At 44.5% G+C, this 19,689-nt stretch overlaps 1 protein-coding gene across 16 annotated transcripts in view; it reads right to left on the minus strand.

Annotated features, from left to right (window-relative positions):
- The window catches only part of Nrcam (neuronal cell adhesion molecule), a 252,306-nt gene extending 237,914 nt beyond the window's left edge, over nt 1-14,392 (minus strand). For 9 of the 16 annotated variants that reach the window (XR_007590848.1, XM_050137361.1, XM_050137359.1 and 6 more), the window contains exon 1: nt 14,191-14,392. The gene's annotated coding sequence lies outside the window, so the exon portion shown is untranslated. The remainder of the gene's footprint in view (nt 1-14,190) is intronic. The other 7 variants (XM_050137365.1, XM_050137363.1, XM_050137373.1 and 4 more) reach the window with 2 other exon arrangements.
- Nucleotides 14,393-19,689: the final 5,297 nt, after the last annotated feature.

Consider the following 19,689-nt stretch of genomic DNA (forward strand, 5'->3'; position numbering starts at 1 on the left):
TGCCGTTTTGGCACCAGGAAGCACTATTAATCCCCTTGCGGGGATGCACAAGAAGGTCAGCTGGAAGCTTATCAGGTAAGGTCTGTTATTCTAAAGCCGAAACTCACCGGTTACCATGGAAATAAACACAAAAGGCCATTTCCATCCTAGGAAGAAGGGAGCAATTTGGAATCCTTTCAAGGGTTTTATATGAAATGGAATAACAACTCTTCTGTGGGATGTTCTTTAGTGAAAACAAGCATCTTCCTTCTAGTACGCAAGGTATATCACATTGTAGAAGACATGGCCCCACCTATATGTGAGTGCACTTGAAGGACAAAATTTTACCTATTTTTTTAAAACTTTGGGACATTTTCTTCTAGCAAGCCTATTGACTACAATAGCAGGAATAGCAGAATAGGGGATCCTAAAATCATTACTCAAACAGGCAAGAACGCAGACACTTCACACGAATGTGCAAAAATAGGCTACCAACATTCACTTACACAGCATCTTGTGGATACTGGCTGACACTGCTTATTACACATTTCCCTTTAGAGTTTGACTCATTCACTGTAACTCACAAATACAGAGGCCACCTCGTTATAGACCTCAGTAGCATGCAGGAACTGAGGCTAAAGGAAAAGGTTAAATGCATAGAGAAACACCAGCAGCTACGCTAGTTATAACCAGTTTTAAGCCTCTTTAAGCCTGTTGCCTCATCTATAAAACAGGCATAACAGCGTAAAGTAAGAGTAGGCCAACCAGGACCCATGGGCCAAACCTGACCCAGTTCCAATTGTGTAAAGAAAGTTTTATGGGAGCATGCCCATGCTCGCTCATTTGCATACCATCTATGTCTACTTCTGGAGAGAGTCCATGGCCTGTAAAGCCTACCACATTAATTATCTGTCCCTTTATGAAAAAAAAAATAATTGCCAACTTCTGTCACAGTTTGGTTTGGTGAAGATTAAATGAGACTTCATAGAAAGAAGGTGCTCCTATGGCAAAGTAAAATAGGTCTGTGATTATTACTATGTATTCATAGTAATAAGTTGTCAAAACCACAGGAACCCTTGTTCTAATATGTGTGTATGTTATTTCACATACATATGTGTTATTGTGTGTGTGTGTGTGTGTGTGTGACTTCTGAATCATATTGCCAGTGAACTAATAATACCATAGGATTGGTAGACTCCCTTGTGCTCCCCACCCCCTTAGATATCCTGACCATGGAAGTGGCTGAAGTAGTGTGGCCACAGTATATGATGTGCAGCTGTCATGTAGACCAGGGCATCCTGTGGGCCACAGACAGCAGCTGCTAGGAGTCATGTGTTTCTAGAGTAACCGATACTCAGCTATTCCTTGATGGGAGGCCTGTTGGTCACAGGTGTGTTGACACATGCATATTCATAACTGGCCCTGCTCCTAACTGAATAGTGGAGACAAGAGAGTGAGAAGGATTCAAGCCACCCTTAGAATAAGGCCGGAGCAAGTAGATGTACCCACGACAGAGCTCATTTCTAATCTCCTTAGCAGTAACTGGTTGCCCAAGGTGAAGTCTACTTGTTTCAAATTGAAAATAACTGAAGTGGTCTAGTTTATAAAACTTTAAAATATGAGTTTAATATAACAACTGTGGACCAATAATTTCAAAGACTATAATAGATCCAAAAACTTGTAAGAGCACAGAGTAAACCTACTGGCCCATATTTGTACATTTGCAAATAAAGTTCTTAAATAAAATTCTTAAATCTGTAAACCCTAGAAGCAATCCTTACAAGTTTTGTTCAAGCCAAATGTTTAAATGCTGAAGAGTTCACACCAAGACCATGGTTTTCAGACACAAACTTCCACCTGCACTCTACCCCTGTCTAGGGCTGTAAAAACTCACCCAATCAGTGTGTACCTTTCAAAATGCTGTTTTGCATATTAAAGGGAGGCTGAAAACAGGTGAGAAATGAAGACAGCCATACTTCAAAATGAGCTCCTGGATCAGCTCAACGAAACGCGTGACAATGAGACCACCCTACCTCCCCACAAGCCTCTGCAAATTTGTATCAAATGTCTAAGCATATGCCACTTGTAAGACAAATACATTTAATGGGTTTTATACTTTATTGGTTTGTAAGGTCACCAGCTACCCATGGCTGACATACAAAAACCAATTACTATCTCCTTTAAAAATACGAATGTGACTATGGTTCGAAACAAACTCAATTAGAGCTCAAATGCCTATCACCAACACTGACTACAACTGATGGAAAGTATTTGTTGAACTTTTGCCTTATTGTATCACATTAATTCAATCTTACACACACACACACACGCACGCACACACACACACACACTATCTCCATTTGTTGGAAATTAGGAATATAATGTATCTTCAACAGTTCTAATTTTACATCATTGATAAAGGGTCCAGTCTACGGAACTGCAGCACGGGACCACTTCATTGACTGAAAAATCAGGTAGACAAGGTAGTTCGGGTTTTTATGGTTGTGAAGAGACACCATGGCAACAGCAACTCTTATCTCTTATAAAGAAAACACTCAATTGAGGGGGCTCGTTTACAGTTTCAGAGGTTCAGTCCATTACTGTCATGGCAGGGAGTATGGCTGCAAGCAGGCTAAGGTGGTGCTGGAGCTGACTGCTGCATCTGGCGGGAAGCAGGAAATCAACTGACTCACTGGGTAGCATTCTGAATGTAAGAAAGCTCAAAATCCGCCACCACAGTGACACACTTCCTCTAACAAGGCCATACCTACTCCAACAAAGCCACACCTCCTAATAGTGCCACTCCCTTTCAGAGTATGGGGGCCAAATACATTCAAACCACCACACGCAGATATCACTAAAGATGTAGGATATGCGTATATACCCGAGGCCAATTCGCCAGAATGCAATGGCGGATCAAACAACTGGCATCTACGTCATTGTACTATCTGCACTTTTGTTTTCAACTGTCCATTGGGGATAGTTATATGCACTCTTTGAGCTGGGGTGGGGTTCTAATCTCTCAATAACATTCTTTCAGAAAGAAAAACACTGAGCAAAATGAAGTTTCTAGATCAACGGTGACTGAACTAATGCTTCTCAAACCTGCATTAACTAAGGATGTCATATATATAACTGGAATAACCTCTCAACATGGCAGCCATGCCTTGAGCCCAACCCCTATAGCTCACAACTAGACAGGAAAGGACCTGCAGGAACTCAACTCACATCTCAGAATATGACACAAACAGTATGTACAAGGATGGAGAGGCCACACAAAGTGGGAACAAAGCCCTGGTTTTAAAGCTGCAGCAGGCTTTCTTACTTCTTTCTGTCCTGTGCACCTTGATTCCAGTTTCTACAAATTCATGTGGCAGAAAGCAATCTCAGAAAACGCTTCACTCGATGAGCTTGCTGCCATCCATACATCCCCCCAGGGAAAGGGCATGTCACAGCTTTAGAAAGTGGGGGAAAGGAAAGCCTTGTGTAAATCCAGAACTATTGTGGGTGCACGAAGGTAGAAAATTATAGTGGAGGTCCTTGAGGTCACAAAGATAACATTTAACACTGACTTAGAATGATTTAAGAAATAGCAGCCTTCGCCACTGAAGCATTTCATCTGCCAGCTCAAGTGCCCGATTTAGAAGCATAAAGCAAACCACAATCTACAAAATTTACAGGCATGCAATTACGAATGTTTGATTCCCCATGGTCTAGACATAGTTATGTCTTCAAACCAGGGTGAAGCATAAAAATCTCACCCAATTCTCTCCACAAAATGCTCCTTCAATGGTCCAACATTTTTCCATATCCATGCATTCAGCTGTTCACCAAATATGGGACTCTTGCATACACATTCAAAGACAAAAGCAGCTAAGGCTCCTAAGAGAACAGAGTGGGAACAGGGCTTCCTCAGTCAGATACCCAGGGAATGCAGGTAAGATGCTATTATGAGCAAGACTCAATGGATCTGGACAACTACTTCGTTATCCTTTTCTCTTTGACATGTGGAACCTGGTCTCTCAATGTGATATAGAGCAAATACCCATTTCCGTGTAATTGAGATATTTTTCATTTCCACTTGTCTCCCTCCTCATTGACTTAACCTCATTTGATGAAGTTTCCCTATGTATCTGTGTGCTACACTCCTTCAGTAGACTGAATAAATGCATTCTCTCCTTACACACAACTAAAAAAAGCATGCTGGAGCCGGGCAGTGGTGGTGCATACCTTTAATCTCAGGAGGCAGTGGCAGGTGGATCTCTGTGAGTTTAAGACTAGCCTGATTTACAAGAGCTAGTTCCAGGCTCCAAAGTTTACAGAGAAACCCTGTCTCAAAAAACAAACAAACAAAAAACCAACAAAAAAAAAACCCACCCTGGATTGATGTATTTTAGGAGCTGAGCCATATAATTCTATGCAAAGGAAAGAACACTATTAGAAATGAATAACGATCTAGCTTCCTCAAGGTGACCACTAGCACATAAAGAAACAAAATGGCTAGAAAGAAGAGCAGACCTGAGCAAGAATTTAACTGCTAAAGCGTACCATAAAGTATAAAGACCGAGATAACATTAGGTGTCACTCCTTAGGAAACTCTCAATTTCTTTACAATGAAAATATATTGCTATATTGTGTTTTATAGATTATGTTATGAATTATTTCTGTCTTATGATGTTCAAGTTTCTTAGATGTCCTGAGTCTCACAATCATAAAATATATCCAATATTGGATGACATGAAATAAAGATTATTCTCTATTAGCCAGACAATCACCATGCATTTTTATTTTTATTATTTTTTTCCTTGAGATTTTTGTATTATTAGACTTATACTGCTCTGTTCTTGCTCTGCTCCTTACTTTCATAAGTCTTATTCCTTCTGCCACGGGACACTCCTCTGGGATGTCATAACTCAGTGCCCAACTGAGCCTTCTCTCTAGCCAAACATTCTCTAGCCCCTCATCTCTAATCTCTCATCCTCAGATCCAGAAAATGAATTAGACCATGAACTTCCTCACTATCTGCCACTTAATCCATCCCTCCTGGCTCCGGGAGAGCGGGCAGCCTTTGGTGTATCTCTCCTACCAGGCACTGCAATTCTGAAGCATGGCAAGTGCTACTAGAAACACACACTTCTAGCCATGGGGTTTAAAAGCCTATGCCAGGAGTTAAAATGCAGTTTAGCTTTAAAGGTAAGAAGCGCACATTCTATCATATGAGCTAAAAGAATTAATCTGAAACAAATTAGCCTTTGCCTAACTTTTCCCTAACTTACCTCTTCACTGTTCGTTCAAATTATTTCCATGTTATTCCTTGGAAGGCAGAAATTTCTCTGTGTTTCTCTGTGTATATGTATGTGTGTGTATGCAAACACATGTGAGTGAGTACTTAGAACCAAATCATTTAAAGAATTTAAATCATGTCAAATCATTTAAAGAATCAATTAACAAAACAAAATGTGCTGACTTCTCAACTCTCAATTTTTCTGTTTCCAAGAACTGAGATTTTTTTCGTTTTCTAGTACTATTTTTAAGGAAAACTAAGGAAGTTTTAAATTAGCCAATTTTTAAATTTTATTTAAACTAAGGAAGTTTTAAATTAGCCAAAAATTGTTTTTTATTTTATTTATACTTTAGCAAACTCTACCTCTTAGCAACTGTTTTAATTTTGTAGCTCAATTCTATTGGAACATTTTTAATTGGATGCTACCTACCAAACTGAAAAGAACCATGTGTCATATTAATAACCTCAAGAATAAATACAAGTCATCAGCCCCCACGAGAGCCAGAAAGCCCAAATATACTATATAGAAATTAGTAAATATTTATGACAAATTCCCTTTATTATATATAAAAATATTTTGCAAACAATACCAAAATCCTGTAACGTAATTTTTGGCATTTCTGTTTTCACTCAGCCAGATGAGGGAGGGGAAAGTTACAGAATAATCAAAAGAATATTTGCAATGCAATTAGAGGGACAACTGCATCTGAATGTCTGCCAGACACAAGGGGCCTCCCCTTAATACACCCAGCCCAGTGTCTTAATGCACTGTACACCATCAGACTGCACTTCCTACAGTGTTCAAACTTTTGTCAGTTAACTAGATGTTTACGGAGAGCCTGGCTTGGGCGCTCAACATGAAGGGTATGCCACGCAGGGCTATGCAGACAGCTCCAACACCATCTGTCACTTCAGCTTCCAGAGATTCAAAATTTTCAATTCAAACTGATTTACGCTGAACTCAAACTGAAGCTATAATTCAAATTTCGACATGAAGCTTGAATTCCTTTTCAGTGTTCTTCAACTTTGACCCAGCTCCCCCCTCCTTCGCTGAAAAGGGCCAAGACAACAGCCCAGCAAGTGGGGCAGGCAAAACAGGCCTCCTTTGTTCAGGGCCGGCCTTTCAGCTCGCCATTGAGGTGAGGGACTGAAAAGGCGCACCAGGCTTTGGAAGGCTGCTTGCTTGCTAGCCATCCTCCCTCAAAGAACCAGGAAAAAAAAAAAAAAAAAAAAGCAAAAACCCTCCAGGACGAAAGTCTTTCACAGTCCATTCGTACCTTTGGGCATAATTAGTGGGAAATTAGCAGTCTTCTTCCTCCCCTTCCTCCTCCCTAGAGGGGATACTTTCATAGAGTTTAAGCTACATTTGCAATGTTCATGGAAAATGCATGTTTAAATCACACCATTCAATGCCAAGGGCATCTAAGAGTGGCATGGAACCAGCTTCAAAGTTGAAATTCGGAGAAAAGATTGCTGTATGCTGAATACACACATACGGGATTTTTTGAATGCCCTCAACCCACTTGAGGAAGATAAATCAAATTCATTGCATAGTGCCCAGTGGAACCTCCTACAGGATTCCCTCGGGCTGCCCTGGGAATAGACTTTTCTAGTTAGAGTGGGTTTTGAACCAACAAACCAAGCATCTCATAAATGTGGAATGTATTATAAACAAATATACATTTGTAAAGTGCTGTCTGTATCCAGTATTTTCTGTTATCACTTAATAAGGAGAATTTTAGGATCAAATGGTGTAATAGTAACTGTCCTCATTATTCTCCTGTGGATTAAATAATGAAGGGCAATAGAGAAGATAGCAAGGGAACACGGAGTACTGGACAGGACTTGCTAGTGGTGCTTTGAAACCAAGTAAGACCTTTACAGTGTGAGCAGCGCAGGAGTCTGTGCTGATCAACACTGCAAAATTCTTACACTCACTAGCTTTTAAATTATTTGAGGGAAACCCTCCATTATGCTGTTATTTTTGTTCTAATTTGCAATTCCAATCTTGTAGGCCAATAAAATAGGTCAATTAAGTTGACACCACATCTTTTTTTTTTATTAGCTCAGCTAAGCAATTACAATTGGTGGTGAGGGTCATTGTGTCATCTTTGAAGAGTCAATGGCAGGAGAAATGCCAGTGCAGAGAAGTAATTTGCAATTCCAGCACATCCTGAAACATTCAGCATGAAGATATTTCTATCTGTTCCCGTCCTGGGGCACATGTGCTCTGGATCTGAATTAAAATAATGATGTCACTTTGGGGCAATTAAAAAGTGTAATAATTGAATCTACTCTTGTAACAAAATCATTTGGTACAAATGTACCACATACATACATACATATAAATATATATGTGTATCTCTCCATATATATACACAAATACATACATATATTCACACACATATATATACATACATACATATAGTCAACACATTAAAATATCAAAAGGACAAACAAAATCACAATGCTGTCTCATGTTAGAGTATCACACACACACACACACACACAAACAGCATCTGTTTCAGGCTTTGTACAAGATATGGGGTCAGCCATAGTTGTTGGAGTTTGTGCAACTCCTAGTTAATAAGGGTTGGACCAAAAATTTGGGAAATTTTGAGTGACTTGTTCATAAAACATGGCATACTAATTTAGAGCTTTATTTTGTGTTGACAGTTGTATGGCACATGCGTGTTTAAATGTATGGAGCCACCGATCACCTTCTGTCTCAGTCCTTGCCTTCTATCTTGTTTGAGGCAGGGTCTCTTTGTTTCTCACCACTGTACTAGCCATGAGCTCCGAGGGACCCTCTTATCTCTGCTGCAGTCTCTCTGTAGGAGCACTGAGATTTCAAAAGTATGCCACATCCGGCACTTAACGGGTTTGGAGAATTTGAACTCAGGTCCTCGTGCCTCCATGCCAAGTGTTTTACCCACACACACATCTCCCCAGTTCTTACCCTGTAGTTTTAAAAGCAGAAGTGACAGCATTTTGCAGCCATTATGACAACTCTTATCAAGAAAACAGAAAGTCCCAAGTGTTGGTTGAGATGTGGAGAGGCTGGAACCACCGCACAGTTGGTGGGGATGTAAGATGATGTAACAGTTACAGCAAAAAGTATGGTGATCCTAAAATAAATTTTAGAAGAGTTGTCATGTGATCTGGCAACCTAATTTCTGGGTACATACCCCAAACAACTGAAAACAATGATTCAAGCAGACATTTAGGCATCCGCATTCACCGTGGCATCATACAAGAAGCCAAAAGGTAAAGTAACCCGGTGTTCACTGACAGATGAATGACAAAACGTGGCACAGAGAATGAAATTATGAGTACGATGGAAGGAAAACCTAATGCATTGTGCAAAGTAAAGGAAGCCGGTGATAAAAGGCTGTACATGACTCCGCTCATGTGAGATCCTTGGTCAGATTCAGAGCGACAGAGTAGGGTGATGGTTGCCAGAGATCGGAAGAGAAGAGGAGTTACTGTTTAATAGACACCAAGTTTCAGTTTGAGAAGATGAAGACGCTAGAGACGGACAGCGATGATGATTCCTTATGGTGTCAGTTCTTAATGTCACTGACTGATTTATTTTAAGATGGTTACAATAACAGACTTCATACTTTATTACAGTCTAAAGAAATCCAACAAAAATATTACATTTTATATAAATGTATCGATTTAATCTCTCCTTTGAAAGATAACTGATTATGAACAAATTCATGTTGCTAAAAATGGAGGTAAGCCCAATCTAGTACATTCTTCCTTCCGGCAGCCACCAGCTTCTCACTTTGAGAACAAAACCATCAATTATGCGTTGATATAATGTATTCCTTCTTAGTATTAGGAACCTCGGTAGCTAGGTATGGTGGTCTACGCTAGTAATTCTAGCACTTGAAAAGTGGATGTAGGAATATTGAGAATTCAAAGACTGACAAGGCTATATTGCAAGACCCTGTATCAAAAACCCTAAGGTGATGGCTCAAAAGAACATTGGCTGCTCTTCCAGGAAACATGGATTTAAGTCACAGTATCTACATGGCAGCTCACAACCAACTAACTCTACTTCCAGGGGATTCAGCACCTTCTTCTAGCTTCTTTGGGAACTGCATGCATGTGATGCAAACATATATGCGGACAAAAGATCCAAACATATAAGATAAATCATTAAAAGGGGGGATAGGAAGGGAGATGGGGAAAAGGAGGAGGAAGAGACAGAAAAAGAAAAATCAAGAAGTGTCAATCAAACTCAGAAGCATGCAGTTGAATGGTGGTTCCATGAATTGGGGGTGGAGATATGAGTGAGGAATGGAGACATTGGTCAAAGGGTACAAAGTTTGTTAGGTTGGAACATAAACTTCTGAATAGCTAATGAAAAGCTAATGAATTGACTGTGGTCAATAATACTCTAGCATTATTGAAATTTTCTTGAAGTTTGTTATGACAGTAGATCTTAAATGTTCTTATTTCAAAATGAGAAAGAAAATGGCAATATAGAAGGTGATGTGATGAATACTGCAATTATATTTGATGATCATCTCATAACATATATAGATAAAAACATCAAGCTGCATGCCTTTAAATACATGCAACTTCTTTTGTCAATTACACTATCATAGATCTGGAGAAAGAAGGACTTTGCCTTTTGATGCCAACAGAGGCCTTTGGGGGGGGGCAGGGGGGGAAGCCAACTGATCTTTTCGTTTTGTAAGCAGACAATGGGCTAAATAAAATAAGTCACTAGAATTTTGCCCTTAGCACCCAGGTCTCACCTGCCAGGGAAGGTTTGTTTACCTGCCAAGAAGGTTAAGGGGTTCTTCAGATGGGAAAACACAAAATTTAAAATAGAAAGAACATCTAAGTTATTTTTAAAAGTTTTTTTATTATTTTTGATATGTGAATGTATGTATCTCTGTGTACATACATACAGTATGTGAATGCTTCTGGCCAGAGGCTTTGGGTCCCCTGGAGCTGAAGTTACATGGTTGTGAGTCCCCTGAGATCGGTGCTGGAAAGCACACTCAAAGGCCTCTGTTGGCATCAAAAGGCAAAGTCCTTCTTTCTCCAGATCTATGATAGTGTAATTGACAAAAGAAGTTGCATGTATTTAAAGGCATGCAGCTTGATGTTTTTATCTATATATGTTATGAGATGATCATCAAATATAATGTGTGCTCTAATCCCAGACACATTTGCAAATGTCAGTCACTTGCAAACCACTCCCTATTCATCTACCATCTGGGCAGCTGAAAGCTGACCTGAACACTCCTTAGAGCCACAGGCAAGAAGCTTCCCAGCGCAGGCAAGCACAGCAGAGCTGCGCTGTCCCAGCCCTATTTGTTCTGGGCTGTCATCCTTCTCAGACAGAAACTGGTCCTTAGGATGAGACTCCAGTGGCAGCTGATGGAGGCTTCAGGGTGGGACTTAACGCTGTCACGGTAAGAGCATCAGCATGATGATATTTAGTGGCTCCCTTTCAGGAAAAGGATGACAGGAAGAGGTCACCAGGGGGCATTTACGGATGGTGTTAGACTGTGTTCCGGGATTTGAGTGCCGGCAACACCAGTGTGTCAGTTTGTGCAAGTTTACCAGCTGAGCATTGATGGTTTGTAAAAGTAAAACCTGTGGTCATTGATGATAGAAATGCTACGCTCATCACTCTCATTCCAGTGCCCAGGACAAGAGGCCACTCTCTCAGTAAATAGCTATGGATAATCTATTAATGAATGAATGAACAAACTAATCTCTTTATGGAAAACCTCTGTGAAATTCCACTAAGTAGTACCTAAGTAGGTTCATGATATAGTACATACAGATTCCATTCTATCCTTCACATGAGGAAAAGAATACTAATAAAAGTGATCAATGAAGAGATCCCTAAGAAAACTGTCTACTGCCTGGGTCTGTACATTCCCACACACTTCTGACACACACTTCTGACACACACTTCTGAAGCACTCACACCTGGCCATCATCACCACGTGTGCCGCACATGAAACAGTATTTCCAAAGACGGCTTCCTTTCTATTTATCGTCAATGCTGCAACAACAACACTGAGGTGTAAGGGTGTTTGCGCTCCATCCGTCCGTGGCCGTATCACTACCCTGCTATACAAGACCAGGTGAGTTCTCTGAGACCTGTTGCACTCCTTTTGAAATTCAAGCTGTCACGCACAGTTTTAACATCTATTATAGCACCATGCCCCCAAGAATATGAAATACTTAGGAATTTTCCTGAGTCTGGGTTGTGAAAGAAAAATTAACCCGCTTTTGAACTGACTGGTCATTGCAATAACTCTAACAGCTATGACAGGGATGGGCGATATTACTTTCTTTTGAAGTCTTCTTTTCTACTAGCAATGTGGAGGGGCTTGGTAAAAGCACCACACATTGTCACATATTTAGGACACTGGAGGCCACCTTAAGTTTCTGTGCTAAGACTTTTCACTCAGTATAGAATTTGAGGAATAGCTCTTCCGTAGTCCAATCATCTACAAAGGGCATTTAGGATTGGGGCTTTTAGTTGGATATAAATGTTTGGCTTAGGACCGGGGAGGTGGCTAAGCAAGTACAAGCTCTTTCGATGCAAGCCAGTGAGGTGATCCCTAGAACTCACGTAGAAATTCTAACGCAGTGCCCAGGACGTCTGCAGTGAGCGGGGAGGGCAAGAATTGGTCAGCACTCAACAGAGCTGCAGAAATGAGAGACCCTGCCGCCAAACACTGTGGGGAGGAAAGACCTCTTCTGAAAACTGTCCTCTGAGTGGTGCATGTGGGCCATAGCGTAAACACATACACACACACACACACACACACACACTTAAAAATCAATAGGAATGAAAAAGAGCACATAAAGGAATTACAGGAGTAAAGGTTATCCCATAATACTGTCTTCTGAATTATAGTATTGCTTGTTACCAAAAAGTCTGAAGACGTCAGAATTAAATGGCTTGGTAACGCATAGCATTCTTGGTGTTGAATACTAGGACTTCACACTTCCTCTAAATTGATGAGAGGCCCCAGAAAACCACACTTTCAAAGTCGTGGAGGGGTAAACACCAAGACAAAAATCCAATCCCACACCACCACTGTCTGCCTATGTGATCTTGCGAAAGTTACTTAACCCACCTAAGCCACTGTCTCCTAGTCTCCTGTTTTAAAACATGGTGGTTAGGGGGATTGAGACAGCTTGTGGTCTGTGCATAGTTCCAGCACTCCTGAAGCTCTCCCAAAACACTGGCTGCCATAATCATTAATTCAGAAAGAATTCCCTTGTCTAAATTGTTTCAGCACCTCTAAAGGTGTCACAGCGGAGAATGGCCAGCATAAGACAAGTTTCGGAAGAATCCAATTAATCAGGTTTGTATTCAGTGGCCACTGTGTTCCTTCTCAGAACAACCCCAGGGGGAGCTCCTGGTGCGTGCGGAAACAAGGCTTCCTGCCCCATAACACTCTGCTCCACGGCTTCCTGCTAGAGCCTCGTAAAGGAAGGTCCCTGCTCTTCAGATCACACTTCTGACTATTAACCATCCAAGATCAGGGAAGAAAAAAATTGCATTTCCCTCTCAGAATATCTTCCCTACTGGTGTAGCCTGGGGCTGGAGTTGTGGGTGCAGGTGTGTGTGTGTGGCAGGGAGGCAAGGAGTGAGATAGGAGAGGGACTCTTGCTCATGGTGACCTCCGTTCTGTGCTGGCTGGAGCCCAGGGACTGTCAGCCAGCTCCAAATTATGAAGAGGTAGCCCGGAGCAAAAAGGAAAAAAATAACTTGCCCACCAGCCCTATAGAAGACCCAGAGAATTCTTCTGCTGCACCTGCTAACCAGAGAACACTTCTCGGAGAATGACTCAGTGGCTCTGCCTACTGCGACATCCCGTGTCCCTCCTCCCGCCCCCTACCCCCTCGTGCTGTGGCAGATGCGGGCCGAGAGTGTCCTGGCCCGCACACCGCGGGAACCACCGTGCGGCGGCGCCCACCCGCGCTGCCTGGAGGACCCGGGGCGGTGCCGGGCAGATGGCGCTCTCAGCTAGATGATGCTCCAGCGCCTGCAGTCACTCCGTGCTCAGCACAGCATCCTGAGACGAAGCTGTTGTCAGATCCCAGCACTGTGAGTCCGGGCAGGAAAGAGGCTCTTTCCAGTCCGTCTCAAACAAGGCAGGCCAGCCCTGATAAGCCCCTGTCCTCAGAGGCTGGGTGTGGTGCGGGGGACCGCCAGGGCCCTCACCTAGAGGCCAACAAAGCCTCCTGCAAGTGTCCCCAGCGCGCGGTCTCCAATGTCTATCCTATTCTCCTCTCATTCCTCTCGAGGGCTGAGAGAGTCGAGGAGGGCAGTCAGTGTCGCCCCCTGAGCACGGCGATTCGCGCAGGTGTGAGCACATCTGAACAAAGCCCACGCCCAGATGTGTCCGCGGGGACACGAACGCGCGCACGCTGCTGCGCGCCCCGCGGGACTCAGGCGCTCCTCGCTCGGAGACCCTGTCTTGTGACACTCCGGGTCCTCCTTGTCCCAGCCCGGAAAGCTGTGTGCTGCCCATCTGTCCACGGGCAGACCTCTAGGAGAGGCTTCCGCGAAGCCGTGGGGCACCCGTGCCCAGCCAGAAGTTGACCTGGGACCTAAGGAGTTGTGGGCGCCCGCCGGCGACACCGGAGCTGACGGCTCCGAGCCGCGTAGTCCCCCGGGCGCGCGTCTCCTTTCTCCAGCGGGCGCCCGCGGCTGTGTCAAGGGCTGGCAAGGGAAAACGAAGTCGCCGACCCGTTTCGCCCGTGCTGCAGACGCTGCCAGACTCCCACAAGAGCCGGGGCTGATCCCAGGGGCCAGCGTCCGAGTGACAACGCGGCAGCCTCCGGCTCCTCGCTCCGCTCCAGCCGCGTCCACCCACCAGAACTGAGTGTCACCAGTGCCACCGCCAGACACACCCAGGGCTACTCACGTTTTCGCGCCGCGCCCACCGTCCCGCCGGGGCGTTACTGCCCAAGACCCCGAAATGCAGCTGTCGTGCGTGTTTCAGAAGCTGTCGCCTCCAGCTGCCTCAGTCCGGCTGTCCCTGCGCGGGTCCTCGCTCTGGCGCGTCTGAGGCTCGGACTGCTGCGCGCGTCCGCCGGCGACCCAGGCGAAGCGCGCGTCCCCGCCGCTCCCGCCCTCCGTTCCCCTTTCCCAGCGTCGCGCTCAGGCCCCTCCCGACTCCCGTAGCGTCCCCGCGTCCCCCTCCCCCGCACTCTCCGGGCGTCTCCCGCCCCTTCCCCTCCGGGCCAACCCCCTCCCTCCCGGAGCAGCGGCTACAGCGAATGGGCTCCAGCGTCGTGCGCCCTGGGGACTGGGTGGCCCCTCACCTGAGCGGCCGAGCCACTGCGGACCTCCGCCACCGCGCAGAGAGTGAGGTGGTGCCTGTGGGGGTGCCAGGAACGCAGGGCGTGAGTGCTCAGTGGGACCGGTGACTGGGATGTTTGTACAAATGTTCCAGAAAATGAGCGTTTTAAATGTCACTCTCTTCAGTTTAGATTTCTATGATGGATGGATCTGGATCACGCATCCCTTCCCTCCCTCCTTCTATCACCCCCAATTCCCTGCTCTCCCTTCTCCTAAGCATTTCATGCCTTTGAAACACTAATTGGGATGGGGTGAGTACTGTTTTACTACCATCCTTTCCAAACACACTTGAGGAAGGGTCCCTGTAGCGATTAAACAGATGCTATTTGCGGTAGGAATTGGGTTTCTAGGGTAGTTGAAATTAGCTTTTCAAACTGCAGAATATTATATACTTTTTTTTTCAATGCGAAACAAGAACTTTTTTTCCTTAGATGTGTAGAATTTGCATAAGCACATTGCATACTACACAATTCACTCTCTGCAGTCTCTTGCAGCACCGTCTGGCGTGATGATGCCCAAGACACATAGTCAGACACTTAACTGGGCCTGCTCCCTTCTGCAGACTCAGTTACAGGCACCCGGTATGGCCCCGGTTGACCATTTACTACTTACCGGAGCCTGTCATCAGCCTCCAGAATCTAGAACAGGCATTAGAATGGGATTCATGAATAAAAACGGGTCCCGATTATGGGTCCCTACAGCTCCTCTGCCCTTCTGGAACTTTAATTTGAACTTAAGCATCAACCCGCATGCAGTCAAGTGTACAGTGCTCTCGTCTTTCTCCTATGGCAGACCACACAGAAACCCCTTCATATCCTCAAACAATAGAATGACCTCTCACTACGCTGTCATTGTCCACACAATTTTCTCAGTTCTGTCACTCTTCTGAACTTCGGATCTTACTCTGCCTCAGTTCGTCAGTGTGCTTCATACCTCTGTATTCACTCTCTACGTCTTTTTCTAGAATATTTTCCAAGAAGAGATCAAGAAAGGGAAGGAGGGAGGGAGGGAGAGAGGGAGGGAGAGAGGGAGGGAGGGAGAGAGGGAGAGAGGGAGGGAGAGAGGGAGGGAAACAGAAACAAATGATGACTTGGAACCAAAAAAGATACAGGCTAACTTTGTTTTGATTTGTTTCCTAAAAATAAACCAAAGATCTCTGGTATACCTAACAATCTACTCACAACTTACTTTTTCATCTACTGGTGAAGGGCATTTTCTAAAACTTCTATACGTGAGAATCTTTCTGTCTAGAACATTCTTCCATCTCTTTTTTCATGTGGCAAGCTCTAGTTCAGCCTTCAGAGCCCTGACTCATTTGTTACCTCTTTGTGAATTCCTTCCTGGGTCCCTGTGTGTCGCATTGTTATAGGGCTTGGTTGTATGTTAATAGTCTGTTTGCATATCTGGCTCCAAACTAATTCCAGTGGTTCAAGAACAATTTATCTTTATTTTTGTTTAATTTAATTTTCCATCAACAGATATGAAGCTGCAAATTAGCCACACTAACTGACACCATTCTTCGTCAGACCCACCTATGTGATGATATCTCAGTTCCCTACCCTACACATGACTGCTGAGAGCCACGGGGTATCCCCGCCTGTCTTTCTCACGCCGGGCTCCGTGCTCCCGTGATGTCGCTTCACTTCAGCTACTGAGATTGGGCCTCAGCAACTCCCTGACCACATTCGTTGAATCCTGTACTTCAAATCTGTGAGGTAAAAACTTCATGGTCACCCCTCTTCAGCTCTTGGTCGGTCTCCACACAGCAGTCTGCCCACTGGGCACTGAAGCAACATGTTTTGATCCTTCCTAATGTCACAATCTCATAAAGATTCGTCTTGAACAACTCCTTCACCTTCTACGTAGAATTGCTCCCTTTTTAGGCCTCAGTGCTGGTCTATGAAGCCAACATATGACAGACAGAATGAGGTTCTAGTGCAGCCCAAGCCAGTCTTGATTCCTCTGAGACCACTTAGGATAAGAGCTACTCAAGTGTCATAATTGAATCTCAGACGAGTGACAGATTCTTTGGGCATAGTTCTCCTTATCTATTTGTAGAACATTAACACACAAGGATGCTGTGTGGTTCAGTTTAAGCACTGGAGCGTGTATGGGACTGTTGCAAAAACATAGTCCTCAGAGATCTATAGCAGCTATCCTCATTCCGTCGGCCATGTCTGCTTGCAAGAGACCAGCAGGCTTGCCCATGGTGGCTGTTAACATTCCCTCATAAGAGGAGGGTGTGTGGGGGGGGCGGTATTAGACCCTCACTGATCATCCATCTGTCCTATGCATTTGTATGCAATTCTGTCCTAATTGCATGTGGCCTCAGGAGGTGCTAGGGACACTAATTGAATGGGGAGTTCCAGCTTTGTGTCTATGAGGAAGTCACTACCCAGGCAGGCTGAAGACTTTTCACTGTGGTTGCTCCGGGGTCACCCATGCTCCTGTAAGCCATCCTTTACCTATGTTCTGTCAGTAAGACCAACAAACACGTGGACTCCCCAGGGTGACCTTTCGTGGGGGTTGAACTTTTGTTTTTTCGTTGGGGTCTTTTGAAGAATGGGAAGACATCTTTAATGTCTCTCTAGAGAAGAAACTCTCACAATAAGGACTTCCTAAATGCTCTGGAAATGCTAGTTTCAACACCAATATTTGCTATTTGTCAAATAAATACATGTTTCAATTAAAAGTCAGTCAAGAAAAATCGGGAGCCGCACTGACAGCCTGAAGTTAAAATTAAATGATTTTTATATTATATTATATAAAGTTATACTCACATGAAATTATGTAGTTTTAATTTCACGTTGCTTGTTTCAATGACATTGTATCCCTACATTGCTAGGGATTATTCTCCTGGAGGATGAATAAACTACAGGATGAATCAGACAGATGGAGCCTAAGAAAGGCTTGAAAAAGGATTAGGAAACCAGCTGAGTGGGCAAATGGAGTTCCGAAAGCAGTCTCTGTGACTTGCTGGGTGGCACTCCACACATGGCAACGTGACTGCCTATTGCTAGGGATGCACACAATCACCCAGGTATCCTTCCTCTCTCTAAGCCTGTCCTCTGGCCCATCCGTTATCCTCCACCTTCTAGCAAAGAGGACCGGGAAGAAGGTGAGTCTCTTGCCCTCATCACTCAGTAACAATAGGACTTTGCAGGAGCTCACTGCTCTTATGAGCACTTTGCACTTATTAAAGCATTTCATCTCATGGAAAGTCCATACAGTGTGTGTTAGTATCGTCCTCGTTAGAAAATGAGGCAAGTGGGGTGTAGTGTCTTTTGAAAGGTGACACAGCCAACAGAAGAGACGGGATTCAATCTTGACCACTGTGCCATGCTGCCCGTCAGTACAGCCCACAAGTGTGTTTCTTTCCCTGGAGAAGCAGAGTCTGTCACTGCGTTAAAGCACCTCCACAGAGAGCCGTGGAGCCCTCCAGTGGCACCTGGAGTGAACAAGCTGTAGGCTCGCCTTTCCTTTCTCAGTTCTGTCTTCCTAGACTGCTTCCCCTCCCCTTTTCCTTGTTGCTTCCTTCTGTTCTTTATCCAAGTTTGCATAATTCATACCCACACTGCAGACCCCCCGGGGAGGCTCTGTCCTGCAATTTGGCCTCAAGTTTTCTGAAATCAAGCATGTGCCCACCAGCAAGTCACTTCCCATCTCCCCTTCCTCCAGCCCTGCGAGGCAAACATTTTAGACCAGGTGAACAGAGAAATTTGATTTAGCTGTGTTCCTTTGTGGTAACCCAGAATATTTCCTTCACCACCACCCACAACCTAACAAAACTCAAACCGTTGGTGAGTTCCAGGTCAGAAAAATCAGAGCGCTTTAAAAAGTTATGTTAACATCACTAAGTCACGTGCCACAAGAATGGCGTTTGTGTCGCCGTTATCTTCAAATTCTGACAGAGATACGCTGACAATGGTGATGTTAAAAGCCCATCTATTTGAAAGGGCTTTATAGTCCAAGAGTGTTAAAATTATAGTTGTTCTGACAGGCAGCTCAGCTGATAAGGTGATTTGTATCGACTGCCCGCTGTATTCACACCTGGGTGCTGTCTCTCCCTGACCCTGAGAGCTACGTCAATCACTGTAACAAATACCAAGAACTACACAAAACTACACTGATGACTATAATGAGTGTCTAAGATAATCGACTTACACAGTGTTTATGTGGCTCACAGTTTCAGAGACTAGAGCCGCAGCCAGTTGGTCCCATTGCTCTTGGTGTGGTAGCACCATGGCAGGAGAGTGTGTGGTGGCAAGCCTGCTCACCGTAAGCCAGGAAGCAAAACAGAGAGCTCCTTCTAGGACACACACCTAATGACCTGAAGCCCTCCTACTAGGCTCCACTTGGAAAGGTTCCACCACGCTGAGCTCTGAGTTTCAACACCGGCATTTGGGAGCAGCTCAGGTCCAAGCAGGAAGTGCAGCTTCAGCCTAGTCCCGGTGAGGTGCTTCTAAGGGACAGGATTTGCCAGAGATGTCCTGATCTTAGGTTACAAAACTGTCCTGATTCCTTATTCTTTTGCTCTCTTGAGCTAAGAGACACCAGTTATCACATAAGAGATGCCCTATGAAGACAGATGTCCTTTCTAAGGGAAGCCTCTGGCCAACAAACTGAAGAACTGAGGTCGTTGGTCCAAACGCCAGACTGCAGCTTAATTCTCTTTCAGTCAATCCACTGAGTCCGTGGATTCAGTTGACCCAGTCAAGCCTTGAGATGGCTCTAGTCCAGGCCTGCTCCTTGGTTGTGGCCTCCTAGGAGGTCCTGAGCCAGGGGATTCAGTGAAGCAAGGCTTGGTTCTGGCTCAACAGACAGCAGCTGAGAAGAAAGGTTGCTAATGGCAAGCCGCTCAGTCAACATAGGCAGATGTCTCAGGGCATTCCGGTGTTGCTGGTTTTGCAAAATGATCAACTGCCATGGTCACAAGGTAAAAAATGGCACCAGATAAAAAAGCAGTTGTGGGACAGAGGAAATCCCTGTGTGACTTGCCTCAGCAGTGCCCACCTCCACACCCAGTCACACTTAGCTCCCACAGACAAGACAGGCCACCCTT

The sequence above is a fragment of the Alexandromys fortis genome, unplaced genomic scaffold, assembly GCF_014885135.2.
Source record: "Alexandromys fortis isolate MF-2015 unplaced genomic scaffold, M_Fortis_MF-2015_v1.1 scaffold_3, whole genome shotgun sequence".
In the NCBI taxonomy this organism is placed as follows: domain Eukaryota; kingdom Metazoa; phylum Chordata; class Mammalia; order Rodentia; family Cricetidae; genus Alexandromys; species Alexandromys fortis.